Source organism: Schistocerca nitens, chromosome 1 (genome assembly GCF_023898315.1).
Source record: "Schistocerca nitens isolate TAMUIC-IGC-003100 chromosome 1, iqSchNite1.1, whole genome shotgun sequence".
Classification (NCBI taxonomy): domain Eukaryota; kingdom Metazoa; phylum Arthropoda; class Insecta; order Orthoptera; family Acrididae; genus Schistocerca; species Schistocerca nitens.
This window is the reverse complement of record NC_064614.1, coordinates 1,163,493,090-1,163,515,289: the sequence shown is the minus strand read 5'-3', so window position 1 is coordinate 1,163,515,289 and position 22,200 is coordinate 1,163,493,090.

The following is a 22,200-nucleotide window of genomic DNA, read 5'->3' as shown; positions in this document are numbered from 1 at the left end:
TATCTAACAAAGCACATGGGTTGATATGTGGCCGATGTAAGTGCCTCCTCTTCAAATCTTTCCTTGAATAGGGTGGGAACCTTTGGCGATAGAGGGCTGCCCATTGCCAGCCCTGCCGATTGCTCATAAAACAGACCCCCATGTAGGAAGTATGTCGAGGTAAGTACATGCCTGAATAACACTGTAACCAGTATTTACTTTTACTTTCAGTTACCAGGTTGTTTGCACTAAATCCATAGTTTTTCGTACACGTGAATACTACGACATATCCCTACACTGAATTACACAGGAAAAATATTCAGGTGACGTAGAAAAATTAAATGTCTATCAGTCTATGTTCAACATAAGTTACGTAACATGACTTGCCTAGGCACTAATTTAACATGTAGTTCGTATTGCTGCCGTAAAGTCATTGTGTTTAGCAAAATGTGTACCCCACTTGTTGCTGACTGATACACATTCATGCTTTTATTTTCTTTTTAAGCGTGGTTGACATGGGACATTCTGACATATCATATCAGACTACGTTATAAAGTTTCATCATTGTGTTTGGAAATATTGATAACTAAAAACATATTACACCACTGGAGGTACAATAACTATAAAACCTTATTAATCTTCTACGTAGCTCTGTAGGATCTAGTGAGGATACAATACCTTTACCTTTTTTCCGAATCTGAGTATATCATTGCGTAACGTCCTTGGGGAAATATTCTTACCGCTGTAAATAGTCAAGAAGAAGTCAATTGCGACACCTAGTCTTTTTCATCCTTAAGGATCTAAGTAGTACCTCGTCTCCTACGCTAAATTCTTGTGTTATGTGTAACCTTTTGTCATAAGCTTCTTTTCTTTTACGAGAAATTTCGGCCAGTGAAATCAATCTCTGCTCTTTCCCTCATCTGACCGTAATTTTTTCACGGTTTAACCATTCGTTGCTTTCGCGTTTTACCAACAATGTCTCAGCTGGGAGTGTCTGCCCTACGATTTAGCGGTCACACGCCTCAGCGTACACACGTGGTTCCCCAAACAGTCTTTTAACCACACACACTGTACAGATGTATAACTACTAACATCAGTCTATGTAAGTTTTCTATTATACTACGAAACAATAACATATCCTAAAAATATTATTGTTAGTAAACCAGATACTTGTTAGATACGCGTTATTATGTAGGAAGAGAAATCCTGTGGAGCACAGAGCACAAATGACGAGGCTCAAGAAAGACGAAAGGTTGGGTAGGCTTATACCGCTATTTTGTTGTGGAATGTGGGGGATGTTTCCCGCCAGTTTTATTTCATCCAGTTTCCCTGTTGGTGGCAGTGGCGCGCGGCGCGTCACAGGTGTGTCAGGTTACACCAAATAACACATGCACACACCCAAAAAGCAGAGGCTTTCTCGGGGTGAGGGAGTGGGTTTGGAAAGTTTTACCTTATCTGTGATCTTGAGATAAGATAGTTATCTAATTTGAATACGCACTGATACACTAATTTGGGGCTATACGATAACGGAGGAGCATTTTAAGTGTGTCGCTTATTTCGATTTCAAGGCTCACATTTGTTTTACGGAAACAGTGCTCAGGTTTGTGCGATACGTAACCATAACTGGCCTTAGTTACAAACCTGGTTTAAGATTTACAGTTGTTCCCGAAAGTTAAAACGTTACTAGCTGTGGATTAATGTCTTTCTTTGTGAGGTATGCATACATATTGGTGATCTCCGTTTTTCTGTACCCCTTAGATACTGCAATCTGTTTGTAGACGGTAATCTCTTTTTCAGTTTCATATTGAATTAAGGCCAATTGTAAAAAGCGTTGTATCACTGAGTAAAAGAAGGCTTTCTTGTAGCATTGTGAGAGGAAAAACTTTGCATTAATAATGACGAAAGTGTATTCGGTTTCTGAAAAATGCTGGACGTATGCATTTGTTAGATTCTAGTGGTAACCAAGTCTAATAAGTTAATACAGCAATTCCGTTGAAGTTTAGGCAGAAATCATTGGGTTGGTGCATATGTTCGTAGAGTTTTTCCATAATTTAATAAACACAACAGATATACATAACAGAGACTTTAGTTATCAATAATATATCATCCTTCACTGTATAAACTTTGTGCCAACGCTGGGGTAACGTTTCGATTCCGCGACTGTAGACATCAAATTTTTTTGAGACGAAGAATTCTTCGAGCCTTGTTCTGAGCGTATTTTCATCCGAAAAGGAAGTTTCTTGAATGCTGTTCGACTTAGAGCGGATGTTTACATCTCGGGGAAGCAATTCGCAGTACACCACATCCTAGTTGTTCCACCAGATGCATAACTTTGTCTTTAGTGGATGCTTACAGGTCTTTATACAGAGAGTTTCTGCTTTGTTTTGGCCCAAACATTCCTTTCTTTCTTTCATCTTAACATAAAGACACCATTTCTGGTAAACAGTAACGATACAGGACAGGAATGGTTGGTTTTGTTCAAGAGTCAATTGATGGCGAGGAAGGAGAGATACACGAATGGTTATATGCAGATTTTTGTGATTTTGGCTTAGACTATGCGGCACCCATAGGCTCGATTTCTAAACTTTCCTCACTGCATGCAAATGTTGCATGATGGTGAAGTGATCACAGTTCATCAAATTTACCAGTTCTCGAGAACAATGGCGTGGATGATTGTAGATTATTGCTTTTAAACGATCTTCATCAAACTCCGATGTCCCTGAAGGTGGAGGGACACTAATGTCAAAACTATCATTCTTAAAACGAGAAGACCATTTTCTTGCCGTGCTCTGCCCAACGGCGTTATCCCGACACACCGCGTTTGTGTTTCTGGATGCCTCTCCTGCTGTTGAACTCAAACAGAATAATTTGTCGGAACGTTCCGAGTTCTCCACTTGGCTCTCCATTTTTAGCACCCACGGTAGCACTAATTATCTCCAAATGACAAAAAGACAATATGTAAACTGAAAAAGCAATAGTGAACTAGAAATAAAAGATTAGAATGGACAAAAAAACCGTAGCAACTGAAATACCAACATTCAAACAAAAGCACTACGAACTTATGCACCAACCTAAAAACTTACGACTGCGTATGATGTAAAAGGAAATCGAATATTTTTAATATCACTTATATCAATATAAAAAAAGAACGTCATCCACATAACATTAATGATATTTAGCTTTTTTTATCATTCATATTTATATTTCTGTTTTCTGTTTGTTCTGAGGCATTCTGAAGGTACAGCTGAGCCTTCGACATAGCCATGGATATCAGAATGATACTCATTGGTTCGACTGGCAGACAGTCAGATTGCTCCACAGGGACCCCTATGCATTTACTGAAAATTATGTCATGCAACGGATAATTGAAAGGTCAGAGGTGGCCTTAGGAAAAATGAGATATGGGCAGTGTACCTTGCAAAAGATAACTAACAGGGTACTCATCCAAATATAAAATGAAACAGCGGTCCCTATTATCCCCTCATATTATTCCGTGTCTATTACAAATTTCCGTATTAGCATACATGAGTATCAAATTTTTTCACGATCTGTTCGATCACAAAAATCCAGAGAACGACCACATTATCAATTGCGAAGATGAATCAATGCCACTTTAGCAAGTGAAGATCTCAGCAGTGATGCATAGGTCAATGGAATAAGGCGAGACTGTAATCTACATATGAATTAAGGGCAGATAAAATCCACGGTGATTGCACAGTAATTGCCAAAATCCGCCAGAAGACTGGAAAACGACAAATGTAACCAGCAATTCCGATTGAGTGGTAACGAGTCTTTAATCTACTGTGACAAGCCTTGGATTCATAAATGTGGATAATCGTAACAGAGTACCGACTAACGCACGTTCATTAGGAATTACAGTTACGAACAACTAAATTTGGAAGGAACACATACAAAATGATGTGGGGAACGCTAACCACAGACTTCGTTTTCTTGGCAGGACACTTAGAAAATGTGACAGATCTACTAAGGAGACTGCCTACATTACGGATGTTCGTCCTCTTTTAATATACTGCTGCGCGGCGTGGGATCCTTACCAGATAGGACTGACGGAGTACATCGAAAAAGTTCAAAGAAGGGCAGCACTTTTTGTATTATCGCATAATATAGAAGAGAGTGTCACTGAAATGATATAGGATTTGCGTTGGACATCATTAAAAGAAAGGCGCGTGAGGAATCTTCTCACGAAATTCCAATTACCAACTTTCTCCTCCGAATGCGAAAATATTTTGTTGACACCGACCTACATAGGCAGAAACGATCACCATCATAAAATAAGGGAAATCAGAGCTCGTACGGAAAGATATAGATGTTCGTACTTTCCGAGCACTATACGAGATTTGAATAATAGAGAATCGTGAAGGTGGTTCGATGAATCCTCTACCAGGCACTTAAATGAGATTTGCACAGTATCCATGTAGACGTAGATATAGAAGCAATAGTGGCAAAAATTCAGTCATTTACTTGACTCCACGAGCGGCTTTCCGCAGAATGACCGTGAGTTTCTGGTGAATTTAAGCTCTTATACCTCGGGCAATATTTAGTTGAAAGAAATGCAAATTGGTCATGTAACACAAATTTATGCCTTCTCTTCAGAATAAAAATAATGAGAATTTTACCACTGTTGCTCAGCAAGAAAATTTTAAGCAAAATAATTCAAAAAAATCGAAGCCCTAAAAAATGTCTGTTTTGGCTTCTTATATCTGAGGGAATGAAGGCATGACGAACGTGAAACTTAGCATGTAGTAACCTAAGTACACAAGGATATCAAATGCAAACTTTCATTAATGTTCCATGTTCCAATACTGAATAAAATAAGTTCAGATTGACTTTATAAAAAGGTAAAAATGCAGTATTTCCGACTTGACTTTCCAAAGAGTCCTCCAAACTGTGCTCCATAGAAAGACTGTGGTCTCAGCCGCAAAACAAAGCCTATTTGATTATCCAACGCGGCGAAACAATACTAGATAATTTGAAACGAAGTTGGGCGCTGAAAACGTGCGTCGGAAATATATAAATTTCGGATTCTTATATCTCGTAGAGTAAATGCATACTGAATATGAAACTTAATGCAAATTAACTCGGTAGTACAAGGATGTGGAATATAAAATTTGATTCACGTACTACACTCCTGGAAATGGAAAAAAGAACACATTGACACCGGTGTGTCAGACCCACCATACTTGCTCCGGACACTGCGAGAGGGCTGTACAAGCAATGATCACACGCACGGCACAGCGGACACACCAGGAACCGCGGTGTTGGCCGTCGAATGGCGCTAGCTGCGCAGCATTTGTGCACCGCCGCCGTCAGTGTCAGCCAGTTTGCCGTGGCATACGGAGCTCCATCGCAGTCTTTAACACTGGTAGCATGCCGCGACAGCGTGGACGTGAACCGTATGTGCAGTTGACGGACTTTGAGCGAGGGGGTATAGTGGGCATGCGGGAGGCCGGGTGGACGTACCGCCGAATTGCTCAACACGTGGGGCGTGAGGTCTCCACAGTACATCGATGTTGTCGCCAGTGGTCGGCGGAAGGTGCACGTGCCCGTCGACCTGGGACCGGACCGCAGCGACGCACGGATGCACGCCAAGACCGTAGGATCCTACGCACCGCCACTTCCCAGCAAATTAGGGACACTGTTGCTCCTGGGGTATCGGCGAGGACCATTCGCAACCGTCTCCATGAAGCTGGGCTACGGTCCCGCACACCGTTAGGCCGTCTTCCGCTCACGCCCCAACATCGTGCAGCCCGCCTCCAGTGGTGTCGCGACAGGCGTGAATGGAGGGACGAATGGAGACGTGTCGTCTTCAGCGATGAGAGTCGCTTCTGCCTTGGTGCCAATGATGGTCGTATGCGTGTTTGGCGCCGTGCAGGTGAGCGCCACAATCAGGACTGCATACGACCGAGGCACACAGGGCCAACACCCGGCATCATGGTGTGGGGAGCGATCTCCTACACTGACCGTACACCACTGGTGATCGTCGAGGGGACACTGAATAGTGCACGGTACATCCAAACCGTCATCGAACCCATCGTTCTACCATTCCTAGACCGGCAAGGGAACTTGCTGTTCCAACAGGACAATGCTCGTCCGCATGTATCCCGTGCCACCCAACGCGCTCTAGAAGGTGTAAGTCAACTACCCTGGCCAGCAAGATCTGTCCCCCATTGAGCATGTTTGGGACTGGATGAAGCGTCGTCTCACGCGGTCTGCACGTCCAGCACGAACGCTGGTCCAACTGAGGCGCCAGGTGGAAATGGCATGGCAAGCCGTTCCACAGGACTACATCCAGCATCTCTACGATCGTCTCCATGGGAGAATAGCAGCCTGCATTGCTGCGAAAGGTGGATATACACTGTACTAGTGCCGACATTGTGCATGCTCTGTTGCCTGTGTCTATGTGCCTGTGGTTCTGTCAGTGTGATCATGTGATGTATCTGACCCCAGGAATGTGTCAATAAAGTTTCCCCTTCCTGGGACAATGAATTCACGGTGTTCTTATTTCAATTTCCAGGAGTGTAATTTCTAGTAATCTACAAATTCGTCGAAAAGATGATTATTGTGAAGCGGTGAAAGTAGTGTAGATTTGATATTTCTTTTACATGTGCCGTTTTCCATGAAAGCTTCAAAGCCACTCTCATTCTCCCGGAACAATATCTTTAATTTCAAACATGGGCCTAACAATGCTACATATACTGAGGCAAAGCAGCCGGAAAAATAGCGCTGCGAAGGAAGTCTTAATTATAGGGTCTTATAATTCGTTCATTAACGGATGATAAACATAACAACTTAAGGTTTTCCGGTATAAAATATCATTCGCGTAATCAGTCTACACTTGACTTCTGTAAAAATTACAGACTGCTTCCAGAACATACGTTTTCCATAACTGATTTCAAATTAATCACATTTGGAAAGAGCACATCACGATGCATCCAGAAAATCACGTTCGATTTCCCAATGTGCACTAACAATACCTGAAAATGACGGACAAAGATTGTCAGCTTGCCGTAAATGTCCAGAAATGTAAGCCTATGCACCTCTCAAAACTAAAAATATGAGAATAATTTTAATGAGTCACTACTCGAATAAGATGTAACATTCCCTGACCGCTATTTCCTACTATTAATAACTCTCATTTAGTGTATGTTGGTCAAAGACGGAGGGTAGACTTGCCTACATTGTAGCAGTTTCGAGATTTTACTTATTGTAGCCTACACAGCAAGCTACTAAATTATTATACAGTTCCATTCTAAAATGTAGGATGTTTTTTGGTGTATTTCATTTAAAGAATGGAAACTGTTGGAAATATAAATAGACTACACTTAATTTCCTAAATGTCTGCAAGTGCTACAAATTAGAAATTCGGTTTTCTGATTTTCACCAGAGGGCGCATCAATTGCACAACCGTCTCTCTGGGATTAAAGATATGTATTAGTCCACGTCTCAGGAAATGTTCCTAACTTTAGCCCTTACATTGTTGTCTTCCGGCACTGCGATGTAAATTTTTCCCCTTTTCTCCACCTCTCTTCACTTCGCAGGAAACCACGCTTTGCCATTTCTTCCATTCGAGTAGCTTACTACGCCATTCTTCTGTCTTAGGAATGAATGTGTATGGTGGCTTCCCGCAAAGTCTCCAAAATTTTCCCTTCTCACAGATGGAATTGATGTTCTTCACTGCTCCTCCTTTGCTCCGGTTAGCTTTTCTTTGCATGGGCTGCTAGTCAGGTAGCAGGCTCTCTAAGTGTTGAAATTTTACTTGGAGCTTCCTCATATCCGTCGAATTCGGCGATATTTCATGGATGGGTGCGTTTAGCGCGCCTCCTCTCTCTAGCATTGCTATTTGGGCGTTGAAATCATGGGGAAATTCGTTCCGTTCTACATAGTGGAATGAAGTTTTCTTACGTCCGAAATGTTTAAACCGAACATCATCTCGTCGTTTTCGACTCCATTGGAAATCACTTCACTGCGGCGAAAAACTCTTATATCCACGTTTCCCTTTTTTATTTTATTTCCAACACGTCTCTTAACAGTTTGTTTTAGCACATATTATATTTGTACGCATTCATCTCATCCATGCGCCCCATTTAAATACGTTGTTACAACTACATGCAATTCATCAGCCCTATGTTCCACAACGACTTTCTGTGGCGAGACCTTAATACAAAATAATTACTTAATTAATAACTTTGCCTTTCTTGGGGATGTCAGTCTTCTGACTGGTTTGATGCCGCCAACCACAATTTCCTCTCCTGTGCTGACGTTCTCATCTCACAGCAGCAATTACAACCTACGTCTTCACTTATTGTCTGCATGTATTCCAATGTCTGCCTTCCTCTACAGTTTTACCCTCGACAGCTGCTTCAAGTACTGTGTAACTTATTTCCTGACGTTTTAACAGGTGTCCTATCATCATATTCCTTCTTCTTGTCAGTATCTTCCATATATTCCTTTCCTCTCCGATTCTGCTGAGAAACTCACATACCTCATCTTATCAGTCCACCTAATTTTCAGTATTCTTCTGCAGAACCATAACTCAAATGTTTTGATTCTCTTCTGTTCCGGTTTTCCCAAGTCCATGTTACACTATCATACTATGCTATGGTCAAAACGTACATTCTCAGAAACTTCTTCCGCAAATTAGCGCCTATATTTGACACTAGTAGATTTACCTTGGCTGGAACAAAAAACGTATTATAACTTCACCACACCATTTTTAAACATCATGTTTCACTTGTAACGCTAAATATATTTCTATTGGTCACCGTAAGAAAAAGTTTCTTAAATTGTACTGTTAAAATATAGGAAACTAATAGCGATAAATTATATGCAACGTCACAATTTTCTCTTTCTGTCCCAGTAAGGTACCACAACGAATACAGATCTCTGAACATACTGAAGCTAACGTTATTTCATGTATATTCTCCCATAGATAAAGCATTATGTTTCCACTTGTAGCATAATAGTCGTTCTACATCTTCACATTCCCGTGGAGCACTGGTTGTTCAACAAAATTTCGGGCGTGCAGCCTCTTAAATTTCACTTCTTCTTCTATTTCGGCTGTATATCGTCCATCCATCTTTAGAGTAAGCCGAGATGACTGACGCTCCAGCACTTGCTCCGTCCTTTATAACCCGCAGACTGCACCACTGCGGATGCGGCCACAGATATACAGGGCGCCAGAGACGTTGATCGGCAGTGAAGAGGTATGACATATGCGTAAAATTAGATCTATGACTGGGCGGCCGATCCACACGGTGATATCGATTTGTCACTGGGAGCTGCAGTGTCGCGAAGTTCTTGTAAGTTTAGTACAGAAAGTGGCGGATTCCATGATTTGTCCAAGGTGAAGCCGCTATCTCTATTAATGAAATTCATCGGCAACGAATTTCCGTCGCTTCTATCACTACTGGGTCCCAGAAAGATGAAGCTGAGGCTAAAATTTCGACCATGCAGTATCCAGCGCAGGGCTGTGCTTTGCCACCGCAGATTTATTATGTCTTGAAAGCCGGGTGTAAGTGCGGTGCTCTGTGCATCTCTCGTGGACTGTACGTGTCGTCCGATGAATGAATGGCCACGCTCACAGGGGATCTTGTAAACAAAATGGTTCAAATGGCTCTGAGCACTATGGGACTCAACTGCTGTGGTCATAAGTCCCCAAGAACTTAGAACCACTTAAACCTAACTAACATAAGGACATCACACACATCCATGCCCAAGGCAGAATTCGAACCTGCGACCGTAGCGGTCGCGCGGTTCCAGACTGTAGCGCCTAGAACCGCTCGGCCACTCCGACCGGCGATCTTGTAAACCCCAGGCTTCCGAAGCCCTACCTATTTTTGACGATAGGTTTCCCATGTATGGCAGAAAAGCCACGTTTGGCAGAAATGTCCTCTTCTGCATTCCTTACACCCACTGGTGACTTCGTATGTAGTGCCTTACGTATCTGCTGTGGAGAATACACGTTGGCTTCGAAAGCTCTTCCCAATTGTAGAAGCCCGTCCTACAGACTGCTCTCATCAGCGATGACGTGTGCTCCGTGTACCAGAGTTCTGAGTACACTCGTCGTCTGCGAAGGATGGTGGGAGCTATTTGCACGTAAATATAAATCCGTATGGGTCGGTTTTCGATATACTGCGTCGTACCATAAGCCTCAGCTTCATCTTTGTGGGACTCAGTAACGAAAGAAGCAATTGAAATTCGGCTGCCGACGAATTTAATTAGTAGTGACAGCGGCTTCAGCTTGGACAAATCATAGAATCCGGCACTCTAAAGAACTCGCAAAGACGTCGCAACGGTGCAGCTCGCAGCAATACATCGATATCACCCTGTGTATCGACCACGCAACCATAGATCTAATTCCATGCATATGTCATACCTCTTCGCCGCCGATCAACATCTCTGGCGTCTTGCGTATCTGCTGCCACATGCACAGTGGTGCGGTCGGCGGGTTTAAAAGGACGGAGCAAGTGCTGGAGCGACACTCACTTCGGCTCAGTCTGAAAGTGGCTGGGCGGTATACAGCCGAAACATTAGAAGAAGGGGAGGAATTTATGCAGCTGCACGCGTGAAATTTTATGGAACAATAGTCATTCTCTTTGCATCGTACATAAAAAGTTAGACGAAAACTGCAAGCAAATCAACCCTGCCTTCAGACAATTTGTTTCTCAACACACACGCAACTCGCAGCTGACAATATGGCTCCTAGAATCATGTGGGCGACGCTGAGCTCACTGAATGTCTGACAGTGCAGGAGATCACAATTTTATAGTGATGGCAGAAATACTTCCCAGTAAATAAAACTCTTCGCTGAATAGAGCTGCTTTCAGCTGCAGTAATAAAGTTTTTGAATTTCGCTTGTTTAGGAAATATGAAGAGACCTGGAGTAATGTATTTTTTTTTCTTTCTTCCACGTCATGGTAGGGGCCAGACATAATTAATTGTTCGCATCCTAACCTGTGTGTTAACACTGAGTAGATCCACTTATCATAAAGCTGGAATATATCAAAAATTGTTTCCTTTTGTAGAGAGCAGTATGGATCACCTTCATTATCAATTTCTTTCTGTTTCATTTTTAGTCTTAGCACTACCGGAGAGCAAAACCTGTCTGGACATGTACTACTACGAAGAATTCAACATCATCGAGGTAAGAAGTAAGGCTTTAATTAAACCGTATGGATGTCCGATACCATCACGAAGAATACAAATCCAGCCTCACTGTATGTCGATTAGGCAGCTGATACATATACCGGTATGTAGCAATTTGTAGGTGTGTAAAATGGAATGATTACAGATGCTCAGTCGTTAGCATAGCTGAAGGTAGACTTCGATTAATTGAAAGCACCTACAAAGGTGACTGCTTCCAAACACTCGAGTGACACATCTTACCTTACTTTCTAGTTTGCGGGACGCATATCAAATAGGACTAATTGTAAGAGGGTATTTTGAACGCATTCAAAAAATGAAAGATGGAAGAGTGTTAATCAAAACGAATCATTGGAGATGGAATACAAACTCAGATTATGGAAGAGTGAGGAGGAAAATCTCCCGTGACCTTTTAAGTGAACCATCCCGGCATTAGCCTGAAACGATTCAGGGAAATCAGGGAAAATCTAAAACAGGATGGCCGGATGGGGGTGTGAGCCGTCACCTTCCCAAATGTGATGCCACTGAGCTACTAACCACTTCGGCATCTCTGTCGGTTATTCAAAGAAGAGCATCTCGAATGCTCACAGGTTTGTATGAGCTGCGCAAAAGCTCAGCACAATTGCTGTAAGTGTTGAATTGGCAGACGCTTGAAGATAGACTCAAATCATCCCGTATTCAGTGATGAAGCTAGCGATATACTCCAGCATCCTACATATCGCTCCTGTACAAACCACGAACACAAATCACAGCGCCAGATGTGTATACGTAACCATTATTCCCAGGCGCCGTTGCAATTGGAAAGGGAGAAACCCCAGCATACGGGGTGCCATTGGATATGCCATGTACTTCGCAGTGATTCGCAGATATGTACTTAGGTGTAGATATAGGTAACGTTACGAAATCGTTAAGGTAAAGTGCGTATCTAGTTTCCTGTCCAGCGCACGATCTCAACTCGCGTTGCCTGAAACTCAGCACTCAACTAGCGGAAAATTGCGTTCCGTATTTCTGTTGCTGACGAGAATTTTATTGGATTAAATCTGTATACCGCTCCCTGTCGTAGAACGTTTCCGAAACGTGGCAAACCTCGAAGAACGTTGTGAATTCGAAAAACCTAAATGTAATCGATTCATAAAACGCTGTAATTCCCTCCTTCACTTAGAGACAGCTTCAGATGGAAAACAATCGTTGTGAGAGCAGTGCATTCAGCGTTGGATGTTATATTGTATTTGTTCTTTAAGGGAGCAGACACAGAGAAAATGTAACTGATTGAAACCAGTAAGCAATGGATGCGAAACTCATATGCAGTTAGATTACCTATTAATGGTGTCTGACCTTACACAAGGTACCAGCCATACACATTCTGCAAGAACAGTGGCAGAATTCTTTCCAAAGTATAAAAAATTTTACTATAATTGCTCCACTGAATTTCAATATTTTAGATTGCTTAGAGCTCCTTGAGCAGTAAAAGGTACGTTTAAAATTGTACTTTTATTGCATTTACAGAATACTGCACAGTCTTCATACCGATATTTAACGAGAATTAAATATGTAGGTTGGAACATTAGGAGAACTGACGGGACACTAATTATGGTAGCCACGGAAAAAAAGTTACCACGTCCTGCTTTATACGTACACAATGGAATTTTGTAAAAAAGACTAACCATGAAAGTAGATATAGATATAAAGCTGGAGGTCATCATTTGCATGACATGACATTTTCTAAATTTTGCTTTATACCAAAAATGAGTTTCAGTACAGAGGTATCATACTAACTGGATAACACCCTTCATTATGGTTTTTGTCACGGCTTTTTCGTACTCTAGTCTATATGCCATCGGCTTCACCACCTCTAGAGACACCATATTCTTCGTCTTCTTTTCTGTGTGTGAAGTGGCACTCGATTTCCTTTATTGGCATCACTTTCCTCCTGGTTGTTCAATGTCAAGTCCGATAATAACTTCTACAGTGAAAGATTACTATAGCGTTACAGAGAAGATGTAGAATTAAGTGATTACAGTTTGGAAACAGAAAATAACAGAATATTGTAAACAGCTAGGGAAACTGCATACACCACTTATATCTTTAGGTAAGTTGTGAACTCTTTGACCACCCTTCCCCCTCCACCACTTAGTGCCACCGTCAATCGTTTACACAGTAATTGTTTTCTCCTTTCCTCGATAATGCCTAACAGTCTGAGTTCAATCTTGCTAATATTCTAACAACTGTTTTTTTCCTTCTCACAGTTTGAACCCACTGCATATTCTAATATATCCTGCTTTTTATAAAAGGTTCTACTATTATCTTCCTCATTCGACTGCTCTTCATACGTTCCTTTTCCGTTCCTTTTCTCTCTAACTTTGTGACTTGAGTTAACATTAATTTTTGCTAGCAAAGTTATCTGCATTTTTAGTTCCAAGGAGCTTGAGGTTCCTCGCATTATTTCTCCTGTTAGTGATTCTAAGGATGCTAAGCTTCGTTGCATGTTCGATTATAAGTGCGTGAACAATTGTTGAAGTACTGTTGCCATTTGTGTTCCTCTGTTTGTCTTACTGTATTGGTCCCCACACACTGGTTTCGCAGCATTTCGATCTCACTTATCTTCCTCTACGTTAACGACTTTTTTGTTTTATATGGTTTTATTATTCTCCCATTGTGACTTTCATCCATATAGTCTTGCTCTTCCATTATTCTTACTGATTCTTGTCTCTCTCTGACCCACAGGTTCCCGCTCTCTTCATTTTGTCTTACTGTCTATATACAAATATACACTAACCAGCAACCATTTAGACAGATAAGCAATGTATCTGCAAGACTGCAGTAGCAATGTCGCCACTTCTGATTTCAGGCCGTGGTATGTAAATTGGACTTCATTCAACAGGTACCAAGTTCGGTTGAGAGACCGATGCTCCATCCAATTAGATAGCGTAATCTGCTGTGGACTGCATTTCGAACTAACTGTACAATGTTATGAACTGAATCGATCGAGCAATCGATTTGCATTCTCTTGAATTAATTCTCAATGGAGCTCCGCATGATCCAGCAACACGTCTGACAGAGCATAGTCTGTACTCTGTCATCTGGCTTGCACCCTTGGACAAGAGGCAGGCGTTGTCCCCTGCAGTTTTATTGCTGGCCTGAACTTTCACTCTAGGTGGACTGACGCCTCGCCGCCTGGAGCTACCACCGCCCAACGTATTTTTCTTCCGTTCCCTCCACTCAACATTCATTCGTTCAGTATGGTTTCCTATTCCAATCACAGGCCCATTGACATTTAATAATCTCGTACAATTGGGCAACCCTGCTCCTATGGATACATGCTTTCACTCACGTTAGAAGTGACACACTGGAAGATCGAGTCCAAGTTTAAGAAATTAAGAGCTTCAGTTATGTAACTGCATTAAAATTCCTGTGCTGAAACTAAGCACCCACCAGCATAGCCGTGCGTGTTCAAGCACCATTCCCAGATGTCTGAGGGTGGTCCGCTGGCCAGCTTGGATGAGGTTTGTAGGCAGTTCCCCACATTCCAGTTAGTTGAATATGAGGCTGGTACATGAGTCCCACTGAAGTTACGCTAACTGCAAACGTTTCGAAAAACTTTTGATCAGTTCAACTCGAATAACTCTATATGCAGTTACTTGTGGTACCCATTTACATTCGCAGCAAGTAACTGGTAGGTGTCATCAACAGCCGGCTGCGGAGACCGAGCGGTTCTAGGCTCTTTAGTCCGGAACCACGAGTCTGCTACGGTCGCAAGTTCGAATCCTGCCTCGGGCATGGATGTGTGTGATGTTCTTAGGTAGTTAGGTTTAAGTAGTTCTAAGTTCTAGGGGGCTGATGACCTCAGATGTTAAGTCTCTTAGTGCTCAGAACCGTTTGAACCATTTTTTGTCATTAACAACAATTCTGACCATGCGCCGAGCAGAGACTCAGGAAAAAGAACGAATGAATAAGGACAATCCTCAAACTGACTGAAAACTCCCATGGTGGTCAATATTTTTCAAAATTAACGGCATCACTAGCGGATGGCTTTTATAAGGGGCCTGCAAAAAAAGTCAGTAAACTGCTGGCCTCTTAAGATATCTGATTTATAATGTAACTGGAACTGCAGGTTTTCGTCGTAAATAAGTTAAACTTTACTAGTTATCCCCCAGGAAGTGATAAATTCTGTATAGTCTCAGTGAGCACTTGAGCATTTGGTGGTTAGTGACAGCTCCAAGATATTGCAGGCGGAATCTTCTGTATGCCGGCACTGACATCTGTAACGTCACCTGGAATTCCTAACTTTCGTCTTGCTCTCTGTACTGGAAACATATTTTTAGCAATTTCTGGCACAGAGAAGTACTTTAATACTCTCAGAGAAGGGAGTAATGTTTGCAGCAAGCAAAAATAATCTCAACTTCCTACATCTGTTTTATTGATGCCTTTATACATTTTAGTTCGCAGCTCGTGGTCTCGCAGTAGCGTTCTAGCTTCCCGAGCATGGCGTCCCGGGTTCGATTCCTGGGTAGTAAGGGATTTTCACCTGCCTCGAGATGACTCGGTGTTGTTGTGTCGTCTTCATCATCATTCATCTTCATTACGGTCGGAGGAAGCCAATGGCAAACCACCTCCACTAGAACCTTGCCTAGTACAGCAGTACGGGTCTCCCGCATCGTTCCCCTACACTCTGTCAAGGAGTATGGGACTTCATCACCATACATTTCATCGTCCATACAGAAACAACCTGTGTTAAATGACGTGACAATGCGAGCCCTGGATTGATTTTCACTAATGTTGTTGCAACATCGATCACGTATAACGTCGAAATCGCTCAAAATGGTTTTCTGTCAGGAAACAATCACTGTTCTCATTTTTGACAAACCACAAGAGTGTGCACATTATCAATTTACAGTTCACTTCTTATTATTTGCAGCTCACCTGCCTTTTAACAATTTTAAGAAAGTTTGTTGCTCACATTTGCAAGAGTAACTGCATTTGTGTCACTCAGTGCATTGGTATTTAGTAAAACTTACCAAGTTCATGCTCGACACTACTTTGTGCACTAGAGAGGGAACTCATCTGACGCTCACCGCATCCTGTCCCCATTTCCCTAGACACTCAGACACTCATCACCGCCACAGTCCATGACACTTCATGGTGTGTCGCTGTAGGCTGCACCTTTTCACGGCCCTAGCTTGCATCTGCATCTTCTCTTAAACAGTTTTTTTTCCGTAGTATTCGGAAATATTAGCACACATTCATGGTAGCCCTAATTTAACAGTATTATTTTAAGTGATTTTTGGTTTGATTCTTTTAAGTCCTTGTTGCAATGCCTGTAAACTTTATTTTTAAATTCTGAATTGCGCAGATTTATGTTTCCGTCAGTCTATTGGTTTCCACGAAATGTTCACCCACTTGGGCTTCGTAATATTAGTATCTGTTTCGATAGCTTAAATAAACTTTCAGTCGATAGTCTAACCATGCCGGTTCATAAAACCCATCTGTGTAAGAAATTCTTAGATTGTCGCTGAACAGCGACCACCTGATATTTAAAAGAATAAATTACGCGCCACGGCGCGGAATACGAATTGTTCATAAACTGTATCGATAGAGATATTTTGTGTTTCTTATTTTTTGACAGCTCAAGAATTGTAATCCTCTTCTGTTAACACAGTCGTGATATTTTTTAAAGACGGCGGACGCGTATATGGCTTGGTCCGCAATCACCAATTATTTATTATAAAATATTAGTATTGTGCAGTGCTATGTAAGAATTTATGGATGCAGCTAAGATGAACAGTGGAAAATGTTAAAGGACTTTATTGAAAGAAATAGGCAGCAAGGTATAAAATTGAAATATACGGAGCCTGTTGTTAGAAATACTGACTAAGGTAATTAAATTGGTTATTGTGCTTTCAAATGCTGTAGTGCTTGCTTATTACTTAAGGTATTTCTATACTATCCATCTCCTGTTAATGGCAACAGGAATCACGGTGGTTTTATAGTTTCCATACAGCTACCAGGGATCGACTGCATGTCGGCCAACGTCATAGTTAAGGCAGAAGGTACATTGCTATTTACCTTGTTTGTGATTTAAATCCAACTTCTTTTAATGTGTGGTGTAGTCTAGCAAAGAAAATATCCAGCTCTGTCTGGTCCCTTAGGTTTCTCTGTTCGTAGTTGCTATGTCTCATATCCGGTCGTGATCGAACATGATCTCGACACAAATAAATTAAGTGGCAATGCGATCTTTGTTCTTGATCTTGAGAACGCTATGCCTTCTGGAAACGATTTCAGGTGAAATATATATAAACTATAACTTACAGTACTTAAGTTTTTTCAAAAGTCTTTGCTCTTCCCGCCAAGAAGTGGTGCAAAACTCACAACAGATTCCTGAATCTTCACAAGAGAATAATAATTTGATTAACATATATATATATATATATATATATATATATATATATATATATATATATATATATATATATATATTAAAGAAACTCCACAGCATCCTACTGTCACCACCAGAAAAATTGACCTATGTGCCACCATATTGCACAACCATTCATCATTCCCATAAAATTCAGAAAAATTTTCATCACCTCATAAAAAAAACATTTTCATGATGTCAACAAATGCCCCACTGCCTCACCAGACGGCGTAGGTTAAGAGTACAATGTGATGAAGGAACAGATCTTATAGCTGCTGGGTATTAGAATTCAAGGAATGAGGCAGTTAATTGAAACAAAAAGTCTAGTTTCAATGAAAATAGGTACTAAATCAAGTATTCGCAGAAACTGAAATAACGTCATTCTTTAACACAGAGTTAAGTGTAGGACTTTTATTGACTTCCATAAATCACATTGCATCATCAGGTACACCAGCTCTACACCTGATATTCGAAAGATCACCTCGTTTAAAACTATTAATATAATTCTAAGTTATACAATTAATTTTGTGTTAAATTAGACAATCTGTATAATTATCTAATTCTAAAAAGTAAAAAGCTTACATAACTTCCGTATCTTCAAGGATAAAACGCTAACAATAGAATAGTTGGAGTTACAAATTCTTGTGTAATAAGTAGCTCTAAATTTACTACACATATTATAAATATACATAGATAGACTGCATTTGAATGAGTTACACAAACAAATGAAATGGAACTCTTGGAAATACATTATTCTTTCAATTTAAACTTAAGACTTATTACTGGTAGAATGAACTGAAATGAGCTCAGGAAAATATGTACAATTAATGAAAAATATAACTACTAACAAAATGGTGGGTTTTCTAAAAAATATATTACCTATATTAAACATAGAAAGGTAACAATATTAATGATTTCTTTACAGTTTTTCCAGAACAGAATTTCTCTTAAAAAGATAATAGAAAACAAATATTCTTTAGTGCTTTCAAGTAATATATAAAATAAAATTAATTCTTTAGTGAATATGAATAGATTACCAAAAAAATTATCTTCAAAGGGAAAAATATTCAAGAATACTAATAATCATAAATGGATAAGTTACATTCCAATATTTCATAGCACCTCACCCAAAAAGAAAAGGTCAGTTTTGTAGTACATTAACATATGCAGGATAATAGATATGAAAACTTTATTTTCTGAGTCATCGGTCTTCAAATTCATTGGGTGTGACCCACTAGTTTCTAATCCTGTAATAATCTCTGCATCTCTAAGGAGGGGCTCCTTACATTGTTGTATATGTAGCAATCTAAGAATTCGCTTAAATGTGAGGCTCTCTACAGCTCTTTCCATTACCACAGAAGCTATTTCCTGAGGTCTTGACACTTAAATTACCATTATTTCCCTTCCTCCACTTAATGTTAAGCAAATAATTTTTTACCTTATAGGTCCACTTAAATCTGACGATGCTTCTGTGAAACCACATCTCAAATGCTTTTATCTCTTTTCTTCACACAGTTCATAAGACACTTTCATATGACAGTATAATCTGGACATACCTTTTCAAACGTCAAGAAATCTTCAACTGCTGCTAAATCTAATAACAATATCATGTATTTGAGATAGAAATTTTTATTTCCTGAAAAAAGCATGTGAAGGAGATATATGAGCAAAAATTAAAGAAGTGTAAAGAGTTATTTAAGTGTTTTACTATTAATTGGATAATATATGCATCTGAAGTTACATCTTTTGTTTATTCACTTCCAATACAAAGAGGTTAAATGATTAAAGCGTACAAATCACACATAACAATATATGTTAATATTACAAAGGAACTGTGTTCATTATAAAGAATGACATTATTGTTTCTGATCATGTAGTTCTTATAAGATACATATAGTTATGATTGATGCTGTTTATAAGTACTGCATAAAGTGCTCTTTTTCTATATATATCTGAGAGCAGATTAAACCTCAGGTTAACAGTTCACCAGAATATAGTTTTCAGAGGAAAAGTTATTATTGAGTACAGTGTTTTAAAATAATTTGTATGCATTTCTACTTTCCCATCTAATAAGACTGTTAAAAGTAATGACGACAGTTATTACTGTGGCAAAATTGTTGATACTTCAGTGAACTGATCATTAGTGTTCCCAATTCATACTGCTCTTTCCACGAAACATAAAAAATGTATTGTACCTGAGAAAAATTTTATAACAATATCATATGTTAAAATATTTGGCTATTTACAAATAAAAAATATTAACTTCAACAAGTTACAGTAATAAGTTAGTTCATCTGCATTTTAAGCAAACATCATAAAACAACGTAAATATTATTCTGCAGGAAGTCTTGAATTTCATATTAACGTCCTTTTTGGAAAAAAGCACACAGTTACTGTCTCACTATCGTTTACTATTCTTGTACAAGTTTGCATGGTGATTTTTGTTCAATACTCCATTTTTTGGAGAACGGGATACTAATTTCCATCTGGCAATGCTGACTAGAATTCCCTTGATCTGCATAAGTCATATTAGTTAAATGCCTAAATAACTGTTGAGATTCTTTCCATATCCTGAAGGATTGAAGCTAGTGCCAAACCTCTAAAGTCTGTCAAGGTACTGAATTTTAATCTCACTATTAATGTGTTATGTATTTTACCCCATACTAAATAGGCATTCTTCCTCATGTGATATACTACATGACAGTTAAATTTCCACTTCCAGCTGCTGTAAATTTTTGGAGATAAGAAGAGTGCAAAACTATGATAAACAACTCACTTGATACAGAGCAGCATTCGAAGGAAAGAAATAAAAATTCCGAGGAATTTATCAAACTCACATAGTGACTGAGAAAAGACAGGCAGTTTTATGTAGGCAACTAGGTAGACAAGTGTGATGGAAGCTTTGAAGAAAATATTGCTTAGGACGATTATTTGAGCATAAATGTCAGTTACTGTAAAGTCTAACAAATATTTATTGAGCATATTTGTTGAAACAATGCAAATAACTAAATCCATATACTGGCAAACACTAATAATAAAATACTATTACTATAATTCATTGCACTATTCTCACATCTGTGCTGAATTTAAAGACCATATGTCACTATGTTGGTGATTTATAATGACAACACACCAACATATGCCATTCATTAGGCTGCATAATACATTCTGTTGACCTAGTGTCTGCATTTAATGAAGAGACTGACAGAACTAAATTGTGATGGAGAGAAACAGTTGTTTGATACATGCTGCACAATCAGTGAATGGCATTATACAATCAGAAATTACATAAATTTGATATACTTCCTGCTCACACACACACATATGTGACTGTAGTAAAAATTTGGTAATAATATAAGAAATATTGTGCATAATAAATATTCTGTCTGTGAATTTCTGTGAATATATGCAATACTGTACCATGACGCTGTAAGTCCAATATTACCGTACCACTCTGACAATTCCACAACATTCCTACAAATCTCCTCATCAAATTAAAAATTGAGGAGAAATTATGTTTACACACTGGTCATCCACTTGCTTCATGTAGATAATTATGAATATATTTTCTCAGAAACTACTGTGTCAATGTATCTAGTATTTCACATCTACATAAAGCAACATCACAAACATGTTGAAGTACACAGCGTTGCACAAACATTTTGCGGAGTACAAGGGTAAAACATTAACACTTTCGTTGGTGAAATTTTTGGAGTTTTATAATTAGTATGTGAGTTTCATATCCACCCATATATGCTACTTCTGCCAGTGGTAGCTAGTCTGTCACAATATGTCCTGTTCATTTCTTTCTGGCAGCCTGAGGCATACACCGCATTCGGATCCATTTAACTACGGTTTCAGAAACAGTGCCAGCGATGGTGCTTCAAAATTTATGAAGAAAACACCTAAGCTTTGGGAGGCTGTTCGTGGGAAGATACAGAAGATCAGCTATTAATCTAGTCTGCACATCATCGACAGTTACTGTATCCTTAATGGGAATACAGGCAAACGAAATATCGGATGAAGCAGCCAAGGAGGCGTGTAGTGACGAATGGTTCATTGAATCATCATCCTATATGCTATCACATTGCTGTTAAGGTACAGAGTCGTGTCTGGATGGGAAGAAAGTGGCTGGAAGTGATAGTCAGTAAGCTCTGTTAGGAAGGTCGTAATTTGGCCATGTCAGTCCACATTCCAGCCTCACAGACGAGGTAAAGTAATGAGTCATCTTCATAAGGGACACATTTCTTTGATGAATGGCTTCATATTCCATCCAGAAGACCCTCGAAAGTATGGTGCTTGTACTGTACACGTCGCAGTACGACACATTTCACTTAACTGCATTCCGTATTCAAACAAGAGGGCAGTGACTAAAGCAACGGCAGATCTGCCCTCGGTTTTGGATGACAATGAGACTATTATAGTACGAGTTGTAAGATTCTGTGAAAGGTTCAACTTCCTCTAAAAAAAAGTGAGGCCTATATAATGTATTATCAGGATCACTGGTTCCTTCACCTTTTTTGGAAGTGATCAGTTATTGCAGCTTTAGGTTTGTATTATCCGCATTCGAATGGACAATTTTAAAATACTAAAGGTTCCGTGAGGGTCTGGTTGCGTGGGAGAACGAGGGTGAGTGTGGGAGAGAG